This window comes from Sorex fumeus, unplaced genomic scaffold, assembly GCF_029834395.1.
Source record: "Sorex fumeus unplaced genomic scaffold, SorFum_2.1 ptg000054l, whole genome shotgun sequence".
Classification (NCBI taxonomy): domain Eukaryota; kingdom Metazoa; phylum Chordata; class Mammalia; order Eulipotyphla; family Soricidae; genus Sorex; species Sorex fumeus.
Genome location: NW_026606111.1, coordinates 3,332,018 through 3,356,366, shown reverse-complemented (window position 1 = coordinate 3,356,366; position 24,349 = coordinate 3,332,018). Strand labels below are relative to the sequence as shown.

At 47.1% G+C, this 24,349-nt stretch overlaps 1 protein-coding gene and 1 pseudogene across 1 annotated transcript in view; one reads left to right on the top strand and one right to left on the bottom strand.

Annotated features, from left to right (window-relative positions):
- The window catches only part of ARHGAP39 (Rho GTPase activating protein 39), a 62,611-nt gene that overhangs the window by 3,212 nt on the left and 35,050 nt on the right, over positions 1–24,349 (top strand). The gene's annotated exons all lie outside the window — the stretch shown is intronic.
- LOC130033625 (glyceraldehyde-3-phosphate dehydrogenase-like) lies at positions 13,167–16,432 on the bottom strand (annotated as a pseudogene).

The window sequence follows — 24,349 nt, the reverse complement described above, 5'->3', positions numbered from 1 at the left end:
TGTGTATATATTATAACATTGCAGACATGTGGAATACTTTTCTTTCAAGGGTTTTGGGAAGGAGAGAGTTCTTCGAGCCTTTCTGTGATAGACGCCCAATGGTGCTTCGGGAGGGATCTGCTCCACAGCCAATGGCAGATCCCAGCCTGTTTTAAGTGAAGTGTGCCCCCTCCCCTCCTTTTGTTACTGTTACTATTGTGGTGACTGAGGTCACACTCACCTTTTGGGCTCTTACACACTTGTTCTGTTGTGGTGACTTGGGGTCACACACGTCTGTTTGGGTATTTACATACTTGGTTCTTCTGTGATGACTGGAGTCAAGCACACCTGTTTGGGCACCTACACTCTTGGTTCTTTTGTGGTGACTGGGGTCATAAACACCTGCTTGGGTGTTTCCACACTTAGCTGTTGCTAGGGATTGTGCACTTCAGTCTTGCTTATACACACCTTTGGGTGAAGTGCTTGCTGAGCATTGCACGTTTGATTACAATGTATGTGCACACCTGGTTGTGGTGCCTGTTCTGCTGGAAATCACATTTGTGTTGTGGGATGGTGCTAGGGCTCCACCTCATAGCCCCATGCCTGCAAGGCAGACACTCTCCATTCTTAGATCCTGGGGCCCTGTAAAGTTTATGGGGACACAGACACATGTGTCATCTTTATGCTCTCCGCGGCAGCTTTGGGAGAACTAATTAGGTGTTTGCAGAACACTTTTATGTTGGAATGCTCAGAGGGAAGAGGAGTGTGATGACTGTTAGGTAGTTTCAGGGAGGCTGGTCTTCGCATTAAGGGGAGGGGAGGTTTGTGGGGTAGCAGGCAGTGTTCTAGGTTTAGGGGCAAAGGAAGGAGGGGGGTTGTATGTGGTTTGAAGTTTTGCAGATAGTGTTAGGAATAAGGAAATAGGGAGCTGAACACGGTGATCTTTGTACTCAGTTCTGAGAGACTTTAGTTATCTGGCTAATTGGAAGATCCCTCAGGTTACTGAGCAGGACAAGTTTAGGAGCTTGCAGCTGGCAGGATTGTGTAGATTAGATTGGAGAAGGAAGATGGTTTCTGAATTAGGAATTGGAATTTATTTATTTATTTATTTTTGCTCTTGAGCCACACCCAGTAGTGCTTAGGGCATATTCCTGGTTCTGGGCTCAGGGATCACTCCTGGTGGGCTGAGGAACTGGCTGTATGTGTAGCTGGGGATTGAACCCAGGTCTGCAGAGTGCAAGGCAAGCACCCTCCCCGCTGTACAATCTCTCTGGCACCCTTGACAACTTGGGAAAGTTGTGATAACATCACCCCCATGTTTCCTTGCCCCTCGGCAGCAGAAACTTATTTCTTGTTCACATTCCCTGCCTGTGGTTCTTTTCTGAGTCTTGAACTCAGGGCCACTGTTTGGGACTGCTATTCTCATCAAGAGAGTTGTGGGAGCTCCATGTCTTTCCACCTTCTCCTTTGAACTGGGGACTCTGGAGCCATGACCCAGGCCTCAGGAGGTGGAGAGAGCTGCTCTGACCCTTTGATAGGGAAGGGTTGAATCAGTAATTGAGGACGCTGCTTCACACACCGGTGGCCCTGCTATTCATACCTCCTCTTCCCCCACCCCTCAGTCAGGCCACTGGAGTCAGCTTCTAACTGCATTCTGGCTTTAGCTTTTTTCTTTCTTTCTTTTTTTTTTTTATTAGTGAAACACCATGTGGTACATTTGTAGACTTAAATTTTTTGTGTTTGGGTTTCAGTTATACAATGATTGAGTACCCATCCCCACCAGTGCCCATTCTCTACCTCCAGTGTTCCCAGTATCCCTTGGCTTTAGCTTTTTGATACTCTGGGATTACCATCATCAGCTTGGTTCAGGTCCTGCTAACTGCCTCCAAATTCATCCTCCCTGGGTCATCAGGTTCTTCGTCCAAGGAGGGAAGGCCTGTCTTGTCCCTTTTGTGTCAACACTGCCCTGACTGCCTTGTCTGGAGACTTTGTTTTGTTTTTCAGTCACACCTGTTCTCAGGTCTTCCAGGCTCTGTGCTTAGTGTTCACTCCTGGTGGTGCTGAGGGAACCATGTGTGATTCTGGAAATCATGCCCAGGTTGACTGCGTGCAACGCAAGCACCTTACTTGCTGTAGGATCTCTCTGGACCTTAGAGACTTTTTTTCCCTTGGGGGGGATGAAGCAAGATCTTTTTTGTTTGTTTTGTTTTGGGGTCACACCTGGTGGTGCTCAGGGCTTCTGATCTGTGCTCAGGGACCACTCCTAGAGGGACTCAGGGACTATATAGGGTGCCAGGGACCAAACCCAGGTCGGCTGCATGCAAGGCAAGCACCCTACCTGCTGGACTATCTCTCCAGCCCCAAAGCAAGATAGTTATTATTGAAACTTTCTTAGATGTGAGAGGAGAGAAAGGAAGTACTAGTTCAAGGGCTTGAAGAGTGAGCTGGGTGACACATGTTCTTAGTGCATTGAGATGAGTAAAGATGGGTAGATTTGAGTGGGGTCATCCCGGAAAGTTTGGGCACACTCTGCCTCTTGTTAACGGCTTCCAATTCCCATAGCCTGTCATCTTTTGCTTTACTGAATATAAACTCACTCTAATAGATCTACTTTGTTGGTTTTTTTTTTTTATCTTTACTTTTGCTTCCTGGAATGTTATTTAATTTTTGAATAGATTACATACTCAAAGTTAGAAAGTTCAGAGGTGTGCTGCTTTCTGTCAGCCTAGTAGTCTGGCATGGTGCAGGCTAACTGAGCAGAGGTATATTCTTTTTTCTTATAGTGTTCTTGAGTTTATGTACCATGCTATTTTATAATAAATAGGGGTGGGGGTAGGCAAAGAGGATAGCATAGCAGGGTGGGAACTTGTCTTGCACATATTTAACCCGGGTTCTATCCCCGGTCCCCCATAGGGTCCTTTGAACCCTGCTAGGAGTGATCATTGAGCACAGAGCCAGGAGGAAGCTCTGAGCACTGTCGGGTGTAGCCCCCAGACCAAAAACAAAACCCTAAATGTTTAGGAACCTAAAGGATATTTTATTTATTTACTATTTTTAAAATTAATTTTTATTAAAAACAACTGATGTACAAAGTTGTTCGTTATATAGTTGTTTCAAGCATTTAGTGTTCCAACACCACCAGTGTGCTCTTTCCTCCACCAATATCCCAGTTTCCTCCCAATCCCAACCTGCCCCCTTTGGCACATAACAAATGTAGTTTATATTACTTATTCCAATAAAGCTTTAAGAAATGGCAAATAGGATGATCAGAAAATAAATCAGTAAGGACCAATTTGTGATTACTATATGATTTTGACCTGTGTAAAGAAGAAAATTAAAAAACATTTAATACAATATAATAAAATGGAAACATTTAATTTAGTGGGGTTTTTTTGTTTGTTTTGTTTTATTTATTTATTTATTTTGTACCACTCCAGCTGGTGCTCAGGCTATGCTCTTGGCTCTGCCCTCAGGAACCACTTCTGGTGGGTGGAGTTTGGGGCACTGTATGTGGTGCAGGGTATCAAGCCCCAGTGGGCTGTGTGCAAGACAAGTACCCTACCCACTGGATTATTACTGGCATCTCTCAGTTTTAAAAATATCTTTTAGGGTCTGGAGTGATAGCACAGTGGGTAGGGCATTTGCCTCACATGCGACTGACCTGGGTTCGATTTCCAGCATCCCATATGGTCCCCCAGCACCACCAGAAGTAATTCCTGAGTGCATGAGCCAGGAGTAACCCTTGTGCATCACCAAATAAATAAAATATCTTTTAAAGGTTTTATTTATTTATTTATTTAAGCACTAGGTTTTATTGATTGATTGATTGATTGATTGATTGGATTTGGGGCCATACCTGGTGATGCTCAGGGGCCATATCTTAAATATTTTTTGTTTGTTTTTGGGTCACACCCAGTGATGCTCAGGGGTTACTGCTGACAGGGATTGGGGAACTATAATGTGTTGACAGGAATTAAGCCTGGGTTGGCCAAGTGTAAGACAATCACCCTATCCACTGTACTCTGACTCTGGCCTCCCCTACCCTTGGTAGTAACCTGTGTCAGAAGTTTGGTATGCAAATATCTTATCTCATTTATTAGACTGTTTTGCTTTTATGGTATTTGTTTGGGGGCAAACCTAGTGGTGTGCGTAAGAAATTCCAGCTCTGTGTTTGGGGTCCCTCCTGGTGGTGCTCTAGGGCCCAGGGAACTGGACCCAGACCTTTTTGCATGCCAATCGTGAGCTCAGCTCATTGAGCCATTTATCCCTAATTATCTTTTCCTTTACGCTGTAGCATTGTCCTCGCTGTAGCATTGTCCTCCCGTTGTTCATCGATTTGCTCCACTGGGCACCAGTAATGTCTCCATTGTGAGACTTGTTGTTACTGTTTTTGGCATGTCGAATATGCCACGGGGAGCTTGCCAGGCTCTGCCATGCGGGCGGAATATTCGGTAGCTTGCCAGGCTCTCCAAGAGGGATGGAGGAATCAACCCAGGTCCCTGCGTGCAAGACAAACACCCTACCCGCTTTGCTATAAAGCTTTTTAATTGAGCATACTCCCTATTTGTTTACTCTCATTTTTCTTGTTGTTGGAATTGAGTCCCTAATTCTATTATCATGGAACAATTCACTTATCTTTATTTTAAACTTTTAAAATTTGGTTTTGGGACCACACCCAGCTGTGCTCAGGGCTTAACTCCTGGTTCTGTGCTCAGGGCTTACTCCTGGTGTGGCTCTGGGATCATCTGTGGGGCTAGGGATGAAATCTGGATGGCTGCATGCTAGTCAAGCAGGCAAGCACCTTAACCCTTGCATATCTCTCTGACCTTATATTTACTTTAATCCATTTTGAATTTGTTTTCTATATGAATTTAAAGAATGGTCTAGGGGCTGGAGTGATAGCACAGTGGGTAGGACGTTTGCCTTGCACGCAACCAACCCGGGGATCGGTTCCCAGCATCCCATACAGTCCCCTGAGCACCACCAGGAGTGATTCCTGAGTGCAAAGCCGGGAGTAACGCCTGAGCATCACCAGGTGTGACCAGAAAAGCAAAAAAAAAAAAAAAAAAAAAATCTGGGTGGCTGTATGCTAGTCAAGCAGGCAAGCACCTTAACCCTTGCAAAAAAAAAAGAATAGTCCAGCATCCATTGATATTATATGATTTGTTGTTGTTTTTGATTCCCACTGGTGATGCTAAGGAGTTATTCCAGACTCTGCCCTCAGAAATCACTTCTGGCAGTGCTCAGGGCACTATATGGGGTGCCAGAGATTGTACTTGGGTTGGCCACGTGCAAGATAAGGGACTTACCTGCTGTACTGTCTCTCTGGCCCTTTGTTTCTTCTTTTTATTGGTACAGCGTAATCACCCCAATAACATTAACATCTAGTGGACTGTCTTTGTGTGCCTCAAATAAAACACATTTGGTGATGATATTTGATTGGGGTGGGGCAGGGTACACCTGGTGATGCTTCTGGGCGATTGTGATCAGGGAACCGTATGAAATGCTGGCTGGCGATTGAACCAGGATTCCCTTTGTGCAAGGCAAGTGCTATACCCACTGTGGTCTCTCAAGCCCTGTATTTGATCTTTTTTATTTTGGAGAGGGTCACACCCAGTGATGCTCAGGGCTTACTCCTGGCTCTGCACTCAGAGATCACTTCTGGCGGGCTCCGCTGGACACTCTGAGGTGGCATGGAGTGAACCTGGGTCAGCTACGTGCAAGGTAAACATGTACCCACTGTCCTATTGCTCTGGACCCATATATTTAATCTTTCTGATGCATTATCAAGAATTTATTGAGAATTTTTACATTTGTGTTCAAGGATATTAGTTTGTAGTTTTCTTTTTTGCATGTAATATCTTTGAATGATTTTAGTATCAGCATAATGTCAACCTTAAAATGTGTGTAGAAGTATTCCTTCCAGTGTTTTGAGTCTGAGGAGGATACACCTGGGATTATCTTAGAAGATTTGGTCAAATTCTTCAGTAAAGGCTTCTGATCCAGGACTTTTGTCTGTTCTTGGTTCTGTCTTGGTAGTTACATTGATCTAAAGGACCTATTTCTTTTCTCTCTCTCTCTCTTTTTTTTTTTTTTTTTTGCCACACTGGGAGGTGCTCAGGGCTGACTCCTGGTTTGGGGGTGGTATGGAATGCCTGGGACGGAACCCAGCAGTGTGTAACTGCCTTCCTTATCTGCTCCAGCCAAAAAGTGTGTCTGTTTCTTCTAGGTTATCATGGCATACAGTTTTTCTTAGTAGCCTCTCATTATCCTTTGTGTTTATATGATCTCTATTGTAAATTTTCCTAGCTTTTTTGGTTGGGGGCCACACCCAGCAGTGCTTAGGGCTTATTCCTGGCTTTGTGCTCAGGGATCATTCCTGGTGGGGCTTGGGAGTAGACCTGCTTTGGGCTACTGGGGAATGAACCTGGGTCATCCATAAAGTGAGTGTCCTACCTGCTGTACTATCTCTCCAGCCCCTGTTTGCTCACTTTAAAAATATTTACAAGGTTAGTGATAGTTGAGTTTTAGGCAGAGGTGTTTAGGTACATATTTATAATATATAATATTTCAACACCAGTCCAACCACCAGTGCACCCGTATTCCATTCTCCTGTCCCTCTCCTCACCTGTCACCTTTACAAACACATTACAGAGTTCCAGTGGTTGCAGCTTAGGTCTCATGTTTTCAGTGTTGTGGAATGTGTGTTTTGCATGTATGATTACACCAGACTCCCACATCACCAGCTTCAGCTCCAGTCATGCATTACTTCCCTTTCTCTTCTTCCTTCCCCTCTCCTTCTCCGTACTTCTCTCCAATCTCTGGGGTCAAGAGTGATCAAGGCATTCCCGTTTACTGCGTTTCCCCCTCCAGTTATTCTCTATACCACAGATAAGGGAGATCTTCCTGTGTTTGTCTTTCTCCTTCTGATCTTCAGTCAGCATGATGTCCTTCAGCTCCAATTGGGTTGCAGCAGATTGCATGTTTTTATCGATCCTTGAAGCTGCATAGTATTCCATTGTGTATATTACCATATCTTAATGATCCATTCATCTGTCATTGGATACCCAGGTTGATTGTGTACCTTAGTGATTGTACTGAGTGCAGCAATGAATAATGGTGTGCATACCTCTTTTTGAATGAATGTCAAGTCCTAGGGGTAGATGCCCAAAAGTGGAATTACTGGGTTATGTGGAAGTTAAATTTTAAGTTTACTGAGTACTCTCCATACTGTTTTCTACAGAGGTTGAATCAGACAATATTCCCACAAGCAGTAGGTGAAGGGTCCTTTTTTACCACATCCCCGCCAGTACAGTGTTCTACTATTTTTGATGTTGCCATTCTCACTGGTGTAAGATGGTATCTTATTGTTGTCTTGATTTGGATTTTTTTTTTTTTTTTTTTTTTTTTTTGCTTTTTGGGTCACACCCGGCGGTGCTCAGGGGTTACTCCTGGTTCTGCACTCAGGAGTCACTCCTGGCGCTGCTCAGGGGACCATATGGGATGCTGGGAATCGAACCCAGGTCGGCCGCGTGCAAGGCAAACGCCCTACCCGCTGTGCTATCTCTCCAGCCCCCGATTTGGATTTCTTTAATGATAAGTGATGCTGCTGTTGATTATCACCCCCCCACCGCCAGTTTATTAGTTTTCTCTTTTATTTATAAACTTTGCTGAATAGTTAAGTTTTTACTTTTTCAAGAACCAGCCCTTAGTGTTATTGATTTTTCATATTTTTGGTTTCTATTTTGTCTACTTCTGCTATTATTCTTATTGTTTTGATCTTATTAATTTTGGTTTTATTTGTTGTTGTTTTCACAAAACTTGCTGGAAAAGTGAGGTTAAATTGTTTGTAATTTTGGTTTCCTTGTGAAGAACTGTATCACTAAATGTCCCTTTTTGGTGCCGCTTTTGCTGAGTCCTGTAGGTTCTCATGACCTGTATTTCAATTTTTCTCCAGATAGTTTTGTATTTATTTTTAAGTTTTTCCTTGACCTAATTGTTAATGAGAATCATGTTATTTAATTTTTGCATGTTTGAGATTTTGCCAGGTTCTTTTTATTTATTTTTATTTATTTTGCGTTTGTGCCTGACCCATTGATGCTCAGGGCATTCTCCTGGCTCTGCCTTCAGGGATCAACTCCTGGTGGTGCTTGGGAGGACCTTATGGGGTGTGGTAGTTTGGGGGACTCAACTCCTTCGACTGCATGCCAGACAAGTGCCCCTACCCACTGTGCTATCTCTCTAGTCTTGGAAATAAAAATAAAACTATATATATATATTTTTTTTTTTAAACTTTCGGTGGTGGGTAACCCTCCTTGTGGGTAACCCTCCTCTGTGGCCGTACTTGTACCGTCGAAAATCTTTTATTTTGCTTTTTGGGTCACACCTGGCGATGCACAGGGTTACTCCTGGCTCATGCACTCAGGAATTTCTCCTGGCGGTGCTCAGGGGACCATATGGGATGCTAGGAATTGAATCTGGGTTGGCCACGTGCAAGGCAGATGCCCTACCCACTGTGCTATCTCTCCAGTCCCACAATTGAAAATCTTAATGTGTGCCTTGGGGCCTATTTCCCAAGCTCAGAGGCCTTCTTTCTCAGGACCTGCATGCCCACCCCTTCTTCTACAGCTTAGGGCTGGTAGATTCCTTCTCTTTCAGGTCTCAGCTCAGCTATTCTCCCTCAGAGGTAAAGCTGTTTCTAAGTCAGTTTAGTGTCAGTGCTCCCTGCCAGTCTTTTTTTGTGGAGCCTTATTCATTTACAGCAGTTACTGGACTTAACAGTGCTGAAGGCAAATCACTTTCTTCTGTCTCATCTGTGGAAGATTAAGGCAAGCCGTGCCAGTTTTTTTTTTTTTTTAATTAAGATGTGATAGTTAAAATGATTCAAAGTATAAGTAGCAAGTAGCAGTGATTCATGGCAAGTAGCAAGTTTTGCCATGTTTTGTTCTTCAGTTTCCCCCAAACTTAACCCAGTACTGACACAGAAGCATAGGGTCTTTACTTTTGGACTGAATTAATGAATGACTGGAAAATAAATACTGGAAGAATTAATGAGATTCATCAGAGATGTACTCTTACATTGTGAGCTAGTGCTAAGCATGATTAAGTTATTTAGGTAGTGCAATTAAGAGTTTCGGTGTTCAGAAGATAGAGGCCCATTGGGTCTGAAAGAGGATGTGCTTTGGAGAGGAGCACTTGGGAATGGCACCAGCAAAGATGCTTGGTGGGTCTCAGATGTGTGAGGTGAGACCTTCCATTCTAGAGCATGCATACAGCACGCATACGCACCCTCGCGCACGTATAGTGGGACTTGGTGTTTGGTGGGATAGTTCTGCGTCTCAGATGCGTGAGGTGAAACCCCGGTTTCCACTCTAGAGCATGCATGCAGCACCATGAACACACACGTGCACAGAGTGGGCCTTCCTGTGTCTCACATGTGTGAGGGAAGACCCTGGTTTCCATTCTAGAGCATGCAGTACACACACTGTGGCTTGTCAAGTGGTGATCTCCTTGGGGGACAGTTTCTGCGGGAACAGCAGGAGTGACAGTCTGGCAGAGATGCTAAGGCAGGCACCTGCCAGAGGTCTCTTGTCCAGCTCAGACCCCAAAGAGGGACACGTAGCCATTGAGCTCTGGAATGTGTGATGGCTGTAGGGTAAATGTCACTTCCCTTTAAATCAAAGCGGGCATCAGGGCAAGTAGCAACTGTTCAGAATGGCTCCAGCAGATGCTTCTATGAAGACTGCCCCTTCACTTGAAAGAAAGGGATGTTGGCAAAGCCTTTAGAAGATTTTTGACTCCAGGAGTGGTGTGAGGTGGGGACAAGAGGACTGAAGTCAGTCTTCTGTTACAAACTATGGGCCGGCCCTGAATGTGCATGCAAGGAGCAGAGGCTGCGGGAGCAGGTAGCTCCTGCCGTCAACAGGACAGGTGGTGGTGCACCCAGCACAGGAGAGAGCCGAGGGAGCAGAGTGGTGTGGAGCCCACAGTTGATCAAAGCATCTTCAGTGTAGGTGTGTGGTGGTTGGGAGGAGACTCCATCCAGCCTCCTCCAGCACAGGGCCAGCAGCATTTGTATTTGTAGTGAGCTGCACCGGGCATTTGGATGAGAGGTGATTGAGCAGATTTGATGACTTGCTAAGAGAGTTCATTGTTGAAACTGGAAGTAGAAGTTCAGAGGGGTGGGGATTGAGGAGTCCCACAACTTTGGGGGTCGTCCTACCACTGGAGGGCAAGCCTTCCTGGGAGGGAGAATGGGCCTGAGAGGAATGCTCGAAAGGGCAGGGAGTGTTTAGGCCGGAGGGTTAACTTAAGCGCAGAGAAGTGGCTGAAGAATGATCTCTCTCATCTGTGAGATATAAAAAGACAGAATAGGGGAATAACCAGGGCCCACAGGCAGCAGAGATTAGAACTGATCTCTTGTAGGAAGCTTACCTGGGAGAGAGTGGGTGGGGGAAGACTCGCTGTGGTGAGGGAGGGGGACACTGCGGGAGGATAGTGCTAGGCTGTGTATGCATGAAGCCTATCATTAGCAGCAAACTGTTGTAAACCACAGTGCCTACAATAAAAATTAAAAAAATAAAAGATTGTCTGGAATTCTCTGATTCTTGATTGAGAAAACTGTTACCTGGCTACAAGGACAGTTATTTCATCAAGAAAAAAAAAATGTCCCCTTCACTTCGCTTAGCTGCTGTGATGTACAGGGACCACATACGTGGCATGTTATAAACTGACCACATCATGAGGCCCTGCCACCAAAGGTCACTTGGTGATGGAGCTCATGGACTGGTGCTCTGCCACTGAGCCACATCCCTGAGCTTTGTAAAGAAAGTTTTAGGGCTGGCATGGTGGCAGAGGACCCAAGCTGTCCTTCCCCTGGTCCCTGCCCGCCCAGAAGACTGGCTGTCACACCCCCAATTTGCTTCCAGGTGCCATCTTAGTGCACCAACAGTGCTGGCCCAGAGACTCCCAGTTGAATCCCAAAATGGATTAGTGCTATACAGAGATGTCTCTGGAACCCAGCCATTTACAATCTAGAAATTTACACTTACAATCATAGCCATGCGAGTTCTCATGATACTCAAAATGATCAATGTAAAATAAATTATCTAGCATCTGCCCCTGGCAGGTAGGCTTGAACGGTGGTGGGAAAATTTGAGCAAAATATAATGCCCAAAATTAGAGAGAGAGTATTGGGGAGATTGTCTGCCATAGAGGCAGGGTGAGGACTGGGATGTGTGTGTGTGTGTGTGTGTGTGTGTGTGTGTGTGTGTGTGTGTGTGTGTGTTGGTGGGGGTGTGGATACTGGGAACATTGGTGGTGGAGAGTGTGCACTGGTGGAGGGATGGGTGATCCATTGTTATATGGCTGAATCTCAAACATGAAAGCTTTGTAACTGTATCTCATAGTGATACAATAAAATAAGAAAGTAATGTGGAGTTCATGCCCAGTTCAGTCAACTTAATCAATGGCTGAAGAAATAGCAGTACTCCATTATTTAAAAAAAAAAAGTTTTAGGGCCGGAGAGATAGTTCAGTGGGTAGGGCATTTGCCCTGCATGCGGCCAACCTGGGTTCGATCCCCGATATCCCATATGATCCTCCTAGCACTGCCAGGAGTAATTTCTGAGCTCAGAACCAGGAGTAACCCCTGAGCATTATCGAGTGAGGCCCCTGAACCAAAAGCAAAACAAAAAGAAATTTTAAATGACGGGAAAAGCCTATATTTTTCTGTACTTGCCATTTCTATTGCTGCCTTTGCTCTTTTCTGTTTTACACATTCATTTCGGTTTTGCCTAGTAGGTAGTTTCATTTTCTTTTGGTCTGAAGAAATTCCTTTAGTATCCTGCTGTTGATCTCTTAGCAACTACATCTCATTTTTTGCTTCTTGGGGGAAAAAATAAGTCTTTTCACTAATTAAATTATTTTTGGTTTTTTGGGCCACACTTGGTGATCCTGGCTCTGCAATCAGGAATTATTCCTGGTGGTGCTTGGGAGACCATATGGGGATCCAACGCAGGTTGGTTGCATGCAAGGCAAATGCCCTAATCATGGTACTATCTACTATCGCTCCAGCCCCTTCATTTTTTAATTAAAATTTTCTCAGTTGGTTTTACTGGTGGGTGGAAGGCAATAAGAGTGAGGAGGTGATTGGTAGAGGGAAGTGGACACTGGTGAAGGGAGTGAAATGTTGTATGCTTAGAACCCAATCATGAATAACTTTGTAATTTCAGAATATCTAAGTTAAAAAAAAATTGGGAGGGTGGGGGTGGGGGCAGACGCTCAGATTTAACTCCTGGCTCTGCACTCAGGAATCACTCCTGACCGTGCTCAGAGATCATAAGGGATATTGGGGATCAAATCCAGGTCTGCTGCATGCAAGGCAAGTGTCTTACAGTTATACTGTCTCTCTAGCCCCATTCCAAAACGTGGGCAGGAGAGATTGTGGATACGCCACTTGTCTTGCCTGTGGTCTACCTGGTTCTATTCCTGACATCCCACACGATCTCAAGTACAGCCAGAAGTGATTTCTGAGTGCTGAGCATTGCCAGGTGTAGCCACCCCCTCACATCCCTCCAAAAGAATATTTTAGATAGGTGTAGATTTCTGGGTCAAGGTTTTCTTTTTTTTTTGGTGGGGGAGGGGTCACACCTAGCAATGCTCAGGGATTACTCCTGTCTCTGCACTCAGAAATTACTCCTGGCAGTGCTTGGAGGAGCATATGGGATGCTGGGAATCGAACCTGGACTGGCCACATGCAAAGCGAACACCCTACCCGCTGTACTATCACTCTGGCCTGTAGGTCAAGATTTTTTATTTGGATATCTTGTTATTTTCTGATATTTGGCCGTGGTGGGGGCACACCAGACAATGCTCAGGGATTACTCCTGGCTGGTCTCCAGACCATATGTGGTGCTGGGGTTTGAAAGGGTCAGCTGCATTCAAAGCATGCATCTTAACCCCAGCATTTTCTTTATAGCCCCAAGTTTTAGTGTTGTGTGCATGGTGGTAGTGGGGTATAGTGTGTACGTTATTGATGGTAGAAGACTGAGTAGGGCTCCCTCAGTATCTCCCTTCTTCAGTGGGTCTGAGATGGAATCTGTTGAGGTCAGGAGCTTATCGTTGTCCTGGGTGAGTGGGGACAGGACTCCCCAGCAGTAGAGAGCCTCTCACTTTCTCTTCATGCCCTCACAGGGGCTTGGTGGTCCTGGGGATGCTTTCCCCACACTTGGAGGCCCTGGGGACCCTTAGGTCCATGATCCTGTTAACCCTGTTGTTGTAACCAGTCTCATGTTTTATCAGGAAATGAACTTGACAAAGGTCTTGGAGGGCAATGCCAGCCTGGCATTGAAGAAAGAACAGGTGTTACTGCTAAAGTTGCAGGAGACACCCTGGTCCTCAGTGTAGCCCAGGTTGCCCCTGAGGGGCCCTTGTGAGGCAAAGGTTACCTCCTTCCCAACATCTTATTTGGCACCTTTATCCAGGCATCAGGCCAGGTGTTGGAGGTGGAGACATGGAAAGCCATGCCGGTCAGCTTCCATTGAGCTCCAGGATGGCCTTGCCCCCAGCCTCGGCAATGCCAGTGGCAGCAGAGCTGATGTCCTGGGCCGTCCATGGTCTTTTGGGTGGTATTGATGGCATGGACTGGAGTCATGAGACCTTCTGTGAGGTCAAGGTTGTCATAGATGACCTTGGTTAGGGGAGCCAGGCAGTTGGTGGTACAGGAAACATTGCTGACATTCTGGAGGCTACCATATTTCTCATGGTTCAGCCCATCACAAGTATTGGGGGCATTGACAGAGGGGCATAGATGGTGACCTTTTTGGCAGTAATCTTCAGGTGAGCCCTAGCCTTCTCCAAGGTACTGAAGATGCCAGTGGACTTCATGACATACTCAGTACCAGGGTCACCCCATTTGATTTTGGCGGGATCTCACTCCTGGAAGATACACGCAGGCATTCTTCTGATGACCAGCTTCCCATTCTTTGCCTTAATTGTGCCATTGAATTTGTGGGTAGAATCATACTGAAACGTTAGACCATGTAGTTAAGGTCAGTGAAGGTGTTGTTGATGGTCATAGTTTGCTAGAATTAAAGGCATCCATGGTGACCAGATACCCAGTATGGCCAAATCCATTTATTCTGACCTTCACCACCTGTCTTAGGGATGTGGCTGGTGCTGCACTAGAAGAGTCAGCTTTTATGGAATGGGGAGGAGCAGAGATTCTGCTTTTAGTGTTTTAAAGATATCTTTTGTGGTATCTGGCTTCTGCTGAGAGGTCTCTGAACTCTGATTAATTTTGTTTGTTTGTTGTTTGGGCCACACCTGGCTGAGGACTTACTCCTGGCTTTGTGCCCAGGGATCACTCCTAGCAGACTAGGGAAACCACATAGAGTGCCAGGGTTGGCTGCATGCAGGGCAAACGCCCTACTTACTGTACTGTCACTCCGGCCCCTGATGATTTTTTTTTTTTACTGGTTTTAATAATGAGTCTCGATATGGTTTTTTACTTTTATATTTTCTTAGTTTCTTGCATCTCTAGTTCTCCTCCAATCTGGGGTGTTTTGTTCATTATCTTTCCAATTGTTTTTACTCTGTCTTCTGGGAGGTTCCCTATGAGGTGTTGGCAGCAAGGCTAATCATTGCACTGTATGCTGGATGGCTGGGTTGCTCAGGTCCCAGTGCACGTGGCACCTCAGCACAGTGTCTTCATGCCCCCGCTACTGTTTCTGGCTTCTGCAGCTGGAGCACAAGCCCAGGTCTGGCGTGTCACAGACTCTGCTGAATACTAGCAAGCTCTACCGATTTCTGTGCCCATTTCCTGCAGAGAACTGTCCCTGCAGTGTAGGTGGGGATGCCGAGGTGAGCATGTGTTCTGATCTCTGACAACCGGCACTGGGTGTTCCATAGTGGGACTTTACATGCAGGTGGGCTTTGGGGTGCCTGCCCCTTCTGCGCGACTCAGCGACTTTTCACTGCTCACTGGGATGTGGTGTGGAACTTGCTATTGGTGGTTTCTGAGATTCTCTAGTTATATTCTTGTCTCTCGGTATTTTCAGTTCTAGCTGCATATGAAAATCATCTAAACTTCTAAAACATACTGGGTCCTGCCCCCGGCTACTTTTGCAAACAGTGTTTTGAAGTTCCCAAGTGATTTTAAATGTGCAGTCTGGATTGAGAATGGATCTTCTTTGTTCATTTTCTACATTTGCTTTTAATCCTCATTTCCATTCGAGCCTGCCCCTCCTTGGAATCTCTTATTGTGGAGTGAAACATGCTCTACTTTATAGTATCAGAACCCTTTTTCAGCAGTCCATGAATTCACAGGGTCTTACGTTACCTCTTCTTTGCTTAGCTCTGTTTCCCTCTGGGTTCTTCTTGTTCTGAAGAACTTCACTAGTTTTCACAGCGAGGATTCATGGTACAGGAACTTGATACAGCTTAGACCCACCTTTCATGGTCAGTGATTGTTCTCATATTAACGAACCACCCCACGACTTAGGGACCTAAAACAGTCTCGTGTTATCCTTTCTCACGGTTTCTGTGGCCGGAAGTCCAGGAGCAACTCAGCTTGGGTCTCAGGGAACTGCAGACAGACCGCCAAGGTGATCAGGCAGGGTCACCTAGGCTGCCCCCCTGAGCTGGCAGCTCCCAGAGGGGTCAGAGTGACTAGTAGTAGAACTAGTGCCCGGGGCTGTGCTGTGCTGCCCTCCCATCTTCCTTGGTTTTTGTTGTTGCGGATTTGGAGCCACACCATGTGTGCTCAAGGCTTACTCCTGTCTTGGCTCAGGAATCACTCCTGTGAGTGCTTGGAAGATCCTCTGCAGTGTTGGGGATCTATCCGGGGTTGGCCATGTGCCAGACAAGTATTTTGACCCCTGGACCATCTTTTGTCTTTTCTCATGGGTAGCTTTAATGACATGTGGTCCTTGAGGGCAGTGTGTCTCGTGGCTTTCGCTTCCTCTACCTGTGCACTTGTGCTTCTACTCTGGAAAATTGTTGACAGGCTCAGTTCCAACGCATGTTCCGTTGCATTCCCCTGGACAAGTGGTGCTTGAGTTCAGCTCTGTCCTCCCTCACCAAACATGTCAGTCTTTGCAGCAGATGCTATTTTACCATTTGTGTTGCTTATGAGAAGGTACTGGAGTCTGTGCTTAATCGATCATCTGCAGGCACTGAGAACAGTACACTAGGTCCAGAGAGATGGTGAGCCGAAGACCAGGGTGAAGGGGAGCGCAGGAGGTCTTGGTGTAGTGTGCAGCATGGTTGCCCTCAGCATGGTGCTGACCGGTTCCTTACCCTTCCCCACTCAGACGTGATTCACATTTTTGTTGTTTCTTGACTGGGACACTGGTGGGGGTCCGAGCCGCTATGGGTAAGCTCTGCTCCTGTGGCCTGGACCTACCATGCTCCCTTTGAGTCTCATTGATCGGGGGGCCCCAGATGGCCGTCATGGAGGAGGCTCCAAGGGCACCTGTCCAGGACCTGGATGAGGCACCCGCTGATCAACGCACCGTTAGGGGCAGGTGGTAGCTAGAGGTATGTTGAATTTCGGTTTGGGTCCTGGCAAAGAGCTGGGCACACAGTCTTTCTGTTCTGAAACACGTGAGTATGCGGCTGTAGGGCTTTGCTGGGCACAGCTGGCCCCTTCGGCGCCCAAAGAGAGGAGCCACTTCAATGAAATACACTTAGCACGCCACAGAATCCTCTAGTTTTAAGAGGTTCCAATAAAGTTTTCAGCATGTGCAGCATCCCCACTGTCCAGTTTTAGAGTAGCCCCCAGGTTCTGCTGCTGCCCCCCTCCCCAAGCCCATGTTCATGCATGCGGGTAAACATCCTGTTCAGTCTCTGAGCTGGCTCATAACCACCCTTCCTCCTGATGCTCCTCTTACTTTCGTGCCCGTGTTTGGTCTGTGCTCCTTTGTTGCTGGCTCTGCGGGGCAGAACTGCTGAGAATTCTCAGTATGGACCCCCCACTTTCCATTTCTTGGGTAGATCTTGGAGGGAGGAATTGCTGAGTTGGCTGGTAAATTTTGTTTCTACCTTTTAAGAAACTGCCAGGTTGTTTTCTCAAGGATTTGCCTTTTTTACATTCCCAGCAGCATGTGAGAGATTTGCTTTCCCATGTCCTCACAGCTCCTGTCACTGTTTGGCGGGTAGTCTGGCCCACACCTGCCAATGCTCAGAGATCACTCCTGGCAGTGCTCAAGGACATATGTGGAGCCAGGGATTGAAACTGTACTGTGACAGAAGCAGCTGTGTGCAAGCCAGTGTCTCATCCCTGTGCTCTTTCTCCGACTCTGTCCATGTCTCATTGTCCCCATCCCAGCAGGGATGAGGTGCTGCTTCGTGGCTTTGACTCGTGCTTCCCTGATGATGACCGAGGCCAGTCACCTCATAGTTTTGAGTGTTCAGATGACTTCTTTTCAGTTTATTTTTCCCTTCTGCCATCCTCTGCTTCATTATTGATGTTGTGATGACAGGGTTGCAGGCGTGCCTGGCTGTGGTACCCACAAAGTTTTTAGCTCTGCTTCCACCCGGATCAGACTCTTGGCCTCGATGCTCGCTGAGGTTTTCACTCCTTCATCTGCAGCACTTGCACTTGTTTCTCCAGAGCTCACACTCTTGGTGAGATACACGAGGCCGTGGTCCTGGTGCTGGGCAGGGCCTGCTGGGTTGAGCACACACTTCTTGACTTTCAGTTTGAGGTTCACTGGGGATCACACCCTGCGGTGGCACTTACATAGCCTCTTGCTATGCAGCCAGAAATGGCCAAGGAAGCCGCTGCATTGGATTTGGGGGCCCTCTGAGCTGTTTGGGGACCCGCAAATATCTTAAATAACTGTGCATGTAGTTTTCACTCTGAAAAAAAAAAACAGGGTCTCAACTGGCAGTGCTTGGGAGCCCACATTCCTGGCACACCTCACATTTGCAGGAGTGGCATGACCTTGCAGTGGTACCTAGGAGGCACCAGCTTTGCACCCAGGGGTGTTAGGGATTGAGTGCAGTGTCTGGCACATAGTCAGCCACTTAGTATCTCTCCCACTCCTTTTGCTTACTTTTAAACCAAATTGTTTTTTTGTTACTGAGATTTTGAAGTGTGGTGAACATAAACCTGTGGTTAGATGTATGATTTATAGATCCTCTTGTCTGTGGCTTGCCTTTTCACTTTGGTGTTTGTTGTTTTGGGCTACACTTGGTGATACCCGGTCTCCACCTGGCTTGGTGCTTGTTGCTCTCGGTAGTGAGCGGTGAACCTGTGGCAGCTGCAGGCAGAACACATGCTCAGTCTGTGTACCATCCTCCTCATCCTCCTCACTTTTGGGGGCTTGAGGCTGGAGTAGGGGTTTGACCAAAGTAGTGCTCAGGGTTTACTCTTGGTTCTGTACTCAGAGGTCACTCCTGGCAGGGTTAGGGGAACCATCTGATGCTTCGGAATTGAACCCTAGTCAGGCATGTACAAGCCTAGCTTCCAACCCACTGTCCTTTGTTTCTGGCCCCATGACTGACATCTTTTGAGTATATTTTTGCATTTTGGCCAAGCTATATTTTGCCAGCTTTTCCTCTGGTCACTTGCGCTTTGCACATCACATCTCAGAGATCTCAGCCCTTCGTAATGCTAGTGTATCTGTGGCTTGAAGGTTGAGGGCCTGGCAGAGAGGTAAGGACAGCCTAGGTCAGCGTAATGGTGGGCACGAAGGGAGGACTTGGTGAGTGGGCAGACTGCGGGAGTAAGGGTGGGGTGTGGGAAGGGCATCAGCTTGGGCCTGAGTCACTGGTGGAGGGAAGGAGCAGGCGGAGCACAAGGCATTCAGGAGAACAGGAAGTGCTTTGGAGAAGGGGAATGTCTCCCAGTCGTCACCATGTTGCTTCTGGGACAGATGCTTCCCATCTGCCCCCACAGGGGGCGTTCTGCAACCTGGCGTTCCCGTGGGTGGGTTTGCAGGAGCCTGTGCTAAGAGACTGCCATGTGATGTGGAGACTTACAGGGTGTGGGTTTTGGTTTTCATCGCTCCAGTTCGCAGCTTCTTACGCCTTGGGGATGTCCGAAGGATGAGAGCAGTGGGAGATTGCTGGGAGCTGAGATGGGCTGGGGCTGAGCCCAGTGACCTCCTTGGAAAACTGAAGAGAGCTTGTGCCCTGGGTTCTAGGGCATCCAAGTGCCGGCAGAGCAGCACACCTGGGCTCCAGAGGAACCTTCTCAAGCCACCAGGCTGCCTAGTCAGACCCTCTGGCATCCTTTGCCATAACCCCAGTGATTTGACTTGCTAGGATTTCTGTGTTGTGAGAATGGGGATTATAGGTGGGTCTGAGAGACTGTTCTGAGGGAATGAGCACTTCATCCCCTGCAGGTCTGCTGCTGCTCCAGGCAGGCAGAGGCAGATCTGTGGGACTCCAGGATGTGCCCACAGGGACCCAGAGGCTTCCCTGGAAGTGTGACAGTACATACTGATGACCAGGGGCATTGGTATCAGCCACCTCCTATGGCAGGTGGGGCCATCCTGGTACCACTGCATTCGAGGTGGGCGGCAAAGCTGGGGGAACCAAGAAAAGCACTAGCCTTCTTCCTCTGGGCACTTCTGGGACCCCACATACCTCTGTTGGGCAGGAGTACTGTTTCTGTATTCATTCCTTAACAGACTTTCTCCAGACAGGCCTTGTCAAGTGGAAGGGTGAGAGTGTGGAGGCATGGTATTGCTGGCAGGTGAAAAGTGTGCTTGGCAGAGTCTCAGTAGGCACATGGGTGTGTCATGCCCAGACATGGGTTCTGCATGAGGGCCAGCCTGTTCTGCCAGCAACCCTGCAGCTGGGCTGGAACCTCTCGGGTGCCACCTCCTAGGCCTCCTTTGGGGAGCTGGTGCACAGAGAGAGCCGGCTTCTGAGCTGAGGAGGAAGACGTCTGTGTACCTGAACCTCCTGTTTACCTGATCTTTCCGTTGAAATGATGCCTACTTAAAGATTCAGCAGCTAAACTCTCCTGTCGGTGAGCATGAGCAAGGTCTTGAGTATGCTACCCGGTGCTCCACATATAATCCTACAGCACTGCTGTGTGGGACGCCAGCACCATCACACTCAAGTGTGTATGGACACCACACGTAAAAGATGGGGGAACACCAAGATCAGTTGTGCCCCCTGAAGCAGGCACAAGTGTGAGAACAAAAACTCCAGGCAAGCCCATCAAATAAGCCAAGCATGCACCCATGAGCATTTGTGCAAGCCCGTCTCACAGCAGCTGGCAGCAAAGGCAAGGAAGGGGAAGTGACATCGTAGAATTCACTTTCAGGAAGTTTGTGCTCAGTAAGATGACTGTGAAGATGACTGAGGTAGAAGCAGACAAGGACATGTGAGAGGGGAGAAGAGTTGTGCTCAGAGGCCTATGAAAGCAAAATGCCTGCACGCCAGCCTCACAGCCTTTCCGGGAAGCCTCACTGAATTTTTAACAGCAGTTTGTGGGATGTTTATCAGCTGGGATGTAGATTTATCAGGAAAACACTGTTCTTTCCTGCAGTACTACATGCTTTTTATGGTTGTTGCTAAATCCGTATTCAAATATTTATTTGTAAGTTTGTCAGGAAAAGTACCTCCTTTCAGTTGCCTCTGGGGTTTTGAGTCCTAAACCAAAACAGCCCATCCAGCTTTTCTAAACTGTGTTTGCAAATCCTTGGTGTCAAAAAATCTAGCCATGGCAGTCAGTGAAATTTTTTTTTAAAGATATGAACGTATTTTGAAGTAAACAAAAATAGTGAGTTTATTACCAACAGTTGTTCGTTAAAAATGCTTCTAGAGGGGCCGGAGTGATAGTACAATGGGTAGGGCATTTGCCTTGCATGCGGCTGACCTGGGTTTGATCCCCAACATCCCATATGGTCCTCCAAGCATCGCCAGGAGCAATTCCTGAGTTCAGAGCCAGGAGTAACCCCTGAACATTGCTGGGTGTGACCCCCCCCCCCTCAAAAAAATGCTTCTAGAGCTGGAGTGATAGTACAGTGGGAAGTCTGCTCATCTTGCACAGGGCCAACACAGGTTCTGTCCCAGGCATACTATATAGTCCCCTGTGACTTCCAGGAGTTCAGAGCTACGAGTAAGCCCTGAGCATCACTGGGTGTGGCCCAACAACAAAAAGATGCTTCTAAAAAATAGAGTTCAAGAAGAGAGAATATGGTTTTTAAAGAAGAGAATGAAGTGTAGAGATGGGATAGTGAATGATAAGCATCTAAAAGTCTAAATAGTGCATAGTATTTGCACTATTTGCACTGTTTGGGCTTACAAGGGAGGTCCACCAAGCAGGGGGCTCGGCTCCAAGGCTGAAGTTCCCAGCAAGTGGAAGACACTGCTTCAGGGTAAAGGAGAGACAAGGAAATCCTGCAGACCAGTCTGGGAAGTCTGCAGCTAGAGAATATTAAAACAAGAGATGAGAGCAACAACAAAAGACAGAGAGTACAGCAGGTAAGGCACTTGTTTTGCTTGCACCCCAGATAGGTTTCATCCCTGGCATCCATATGGTTGCCCAAGCACTACCAGGAGTAATTCTTGAGTGCAGAGCTAGGAGTAACCCCTGAACATCACCGGTGTAACCCCAAAACTTAAAGCAGAACTGGGGCTGGAGAATAAACCTGTCAGAGTCCCCACATTCTGCAGGGAAATTGGGTACCGTTGGGAGCTTGGTACTGGCACAGGAAATGCCTGCAATTCCTGTTGTCAGCAGGAAAAATTATAATTATCCAACCCAGGCTGTTTAGTCATGTGACACCCTGTGTCTTTTAATGTCCCCCCTACCCCTTGCCAACTCTCATTTCTACTTCACCAAAATGAGCTGCTCTTATAGAGGCCTGTGGTTAGTACGGTAGGGATAGATGCAGAAAGAGAAGGAACTTCAGGGTTTTTATTGGGAAACCAGATGTGCAGAGAAATAGGGCAGGTTGCTCTTCTTCTTTTTCTAAACCTTCTTAAACTTGGATTGATTTTCTTTTTTCTCCACAACGAGGTTGGAATTCATTCACTTGTTTTCCCTTTAAACTTCATTGATACTCTTTCCTTTCTCAATCAATTCTGAGACCTTGATATGCTGAGTCTGATACTCTTGGCCACTCCCCCAGCCACAGCACCTGCTCAGAGCAGAGAGAGAGCCAGCCCTGCTGGGGTGCCACTTCCTGTCGGTCCACCCATGGACTTGGCCCACTCAGTGCTCCCCGAAGCTGGAGTAGATGCTGACAGGACCTCAAGGTGCATAGTACACCAGCTCCTACTTCATAGGTTTTCTGAGTTTGTTGTTGCCCAAACAACAAATGAATTGTTAAATGAGTTACTCCAGTAACTCATTGCTGGATTGAAGACTATTTTAAGTATATTATCTCATAGTATCTCTCAGACAGCTGCTCCAAGGAATCTAATTCAGTGGTTTTCTACCATTTGACATCTGCAAATGGCTACTGAGTCCCCCACCCCTGTACAGAGTTGAAGCGCGCTCACCATAGTCCTCCTTAGTACTCCTCTCAGCACCGGTGGGCCAGGCGTCTCTTTCCCTGCGGTTGACCAAGGAGCACACAACCTTCTCTGCAGTTTCTGTTGGCATAGGAAAGTGAGGGGCTCTTGGTGAGCCCCTGAGCAGAGCAGGCAACCCAGCAATGAGATGCTTGTTCTGACTGCGGCCACATAACCTCCTGGCATCGGGGCTATGCTGTCCTAGGAGGCGACTGTGTCTCCCTAAGACTCATTTCAAAAGTCACTGATGTGGCTCCGGACAGCAGCATCCTTTCTCTGTGTGGAACCCCTTTTCTCTCACGTCCCCAAAAGGGACTTGCTGGTAATTGGTTCATGCTTTTGGCCATAGCAGCGTGGAGGGGCTTATAAGAACAGCTGCTGCAGCGCGGATGCGGAAATGCCAGGCCGCCCGCTCACTGAGCAAGCAGGAGAATGGGGCATTGTATGCCAGTGTCCAGCCAAGCCTTTAGAACGTGAACTGAGATGCGGTCATTGTTCAAAACTTGGAAGACTGATTAAAAACAGCATTGAAAGTGGAACTGAGGCTCTCTGAGTCAAGACTTGTTTATTCCACTCCTCTCCTGGAAACTTAGTAAAATGAACCAAAAGAGAGAAAAATTCAGAATAACAAGACAATCAACAATGAATTGAAGGAGGGCAAGGCTGGGAAGGCTTGGGCAGGGTTGGATTTTGTTTTAAGAAGAGGAATTTTTTGGGTCGTGCTGGACGACGCTTCATGGAATCGTCTGGTGAGAAATCCTCATGCAGGGGGAGGCTCCGATTTTCTAAAGATCCAGACCTGAAGGGGAGTGGGTGGGTGAGAAGAGCTCTTTGTGAGCTGTACCCTCTGCAGCTCCTGGGCTCCACGGGCTTCCAGGTCACTGTGCAGGAGAGTCTGGGCCTCCCTGGATGTCCTGCCCTGTGGTCACTCACTCGCAGCCCTTCAGGAGGGCCTGCTGTTAACCATGAGGGAAGAAACTTGAGTCTGAGGTTAGGCCTCGTCCACAGAGAGCTTAAAGGTGTGGCCAGCCAATGGGAGCCCTTAGGCCTTCCCAGAACCCTGCAGCCCTAAGCAGTCCCTGGGAGGGTGCTATCTCTAGGCTAAAAGAACAAAATTTAATAGACATAAAGAAAGGGAAGGAATTCAAGTGGGCCATGATAACAGAACTGTAGCATAAACTGGAAAATAAAGACAAGTTGTCACTAGAATAGTAAGTGCCTGTTAGCAAATAACTGGATGGATGGATTCTACTGAAAAAGAATTAAGCCCATAATTAATAAATAAGACAGGGAATCAAGAAGAGAGCGGGATTAAACTTGTAGAGCTGAAATGAAAATGTGGGAATGCAATATGCTGAATGGATCCTCCATAGATGGGATACACAGAAGAAAACGTTTTTGAACAATGCAAACTTAAATGAGGAGGAGAAAGACTTCCAGAAAAACACCAGCAGAAAAGGAGTGTGAGTGAGCCTTGAGAGCCTTGAAACAGTGCACAGAGGCTCGTGCTGTGTCACTGGGCTCCAGGAAAGGCTGAGAGGGCAAAGCAGTTGACTGGAGGGAGAGTGACTGATGATAAGCATAAATATAGCTCAAGCAAACTGGAAGAAACGTGAATAAAATTACACAAGACGTATTGTGAATTGCTCAAAATAAGTGATAAAAAGCCTTCAGAGCAGTCAGAAGAAAAGATGCATCGTGTACAGGATACGTCATGTACGGACAGGGCCAGCTCCTCTCTGGAGACGATGCACGTGAGCTGAGAGTGGACCCACGTGTTTCTGTCAGCCTGAAGGTGAAGCTAGAGGAGTCTGACCGTAGCCTTCTCTGCAGGCCCTGCTGCAGGACTCCTGCGGGTGGCTGAGAGATGAGCCTCAGTGGGCCCTGGG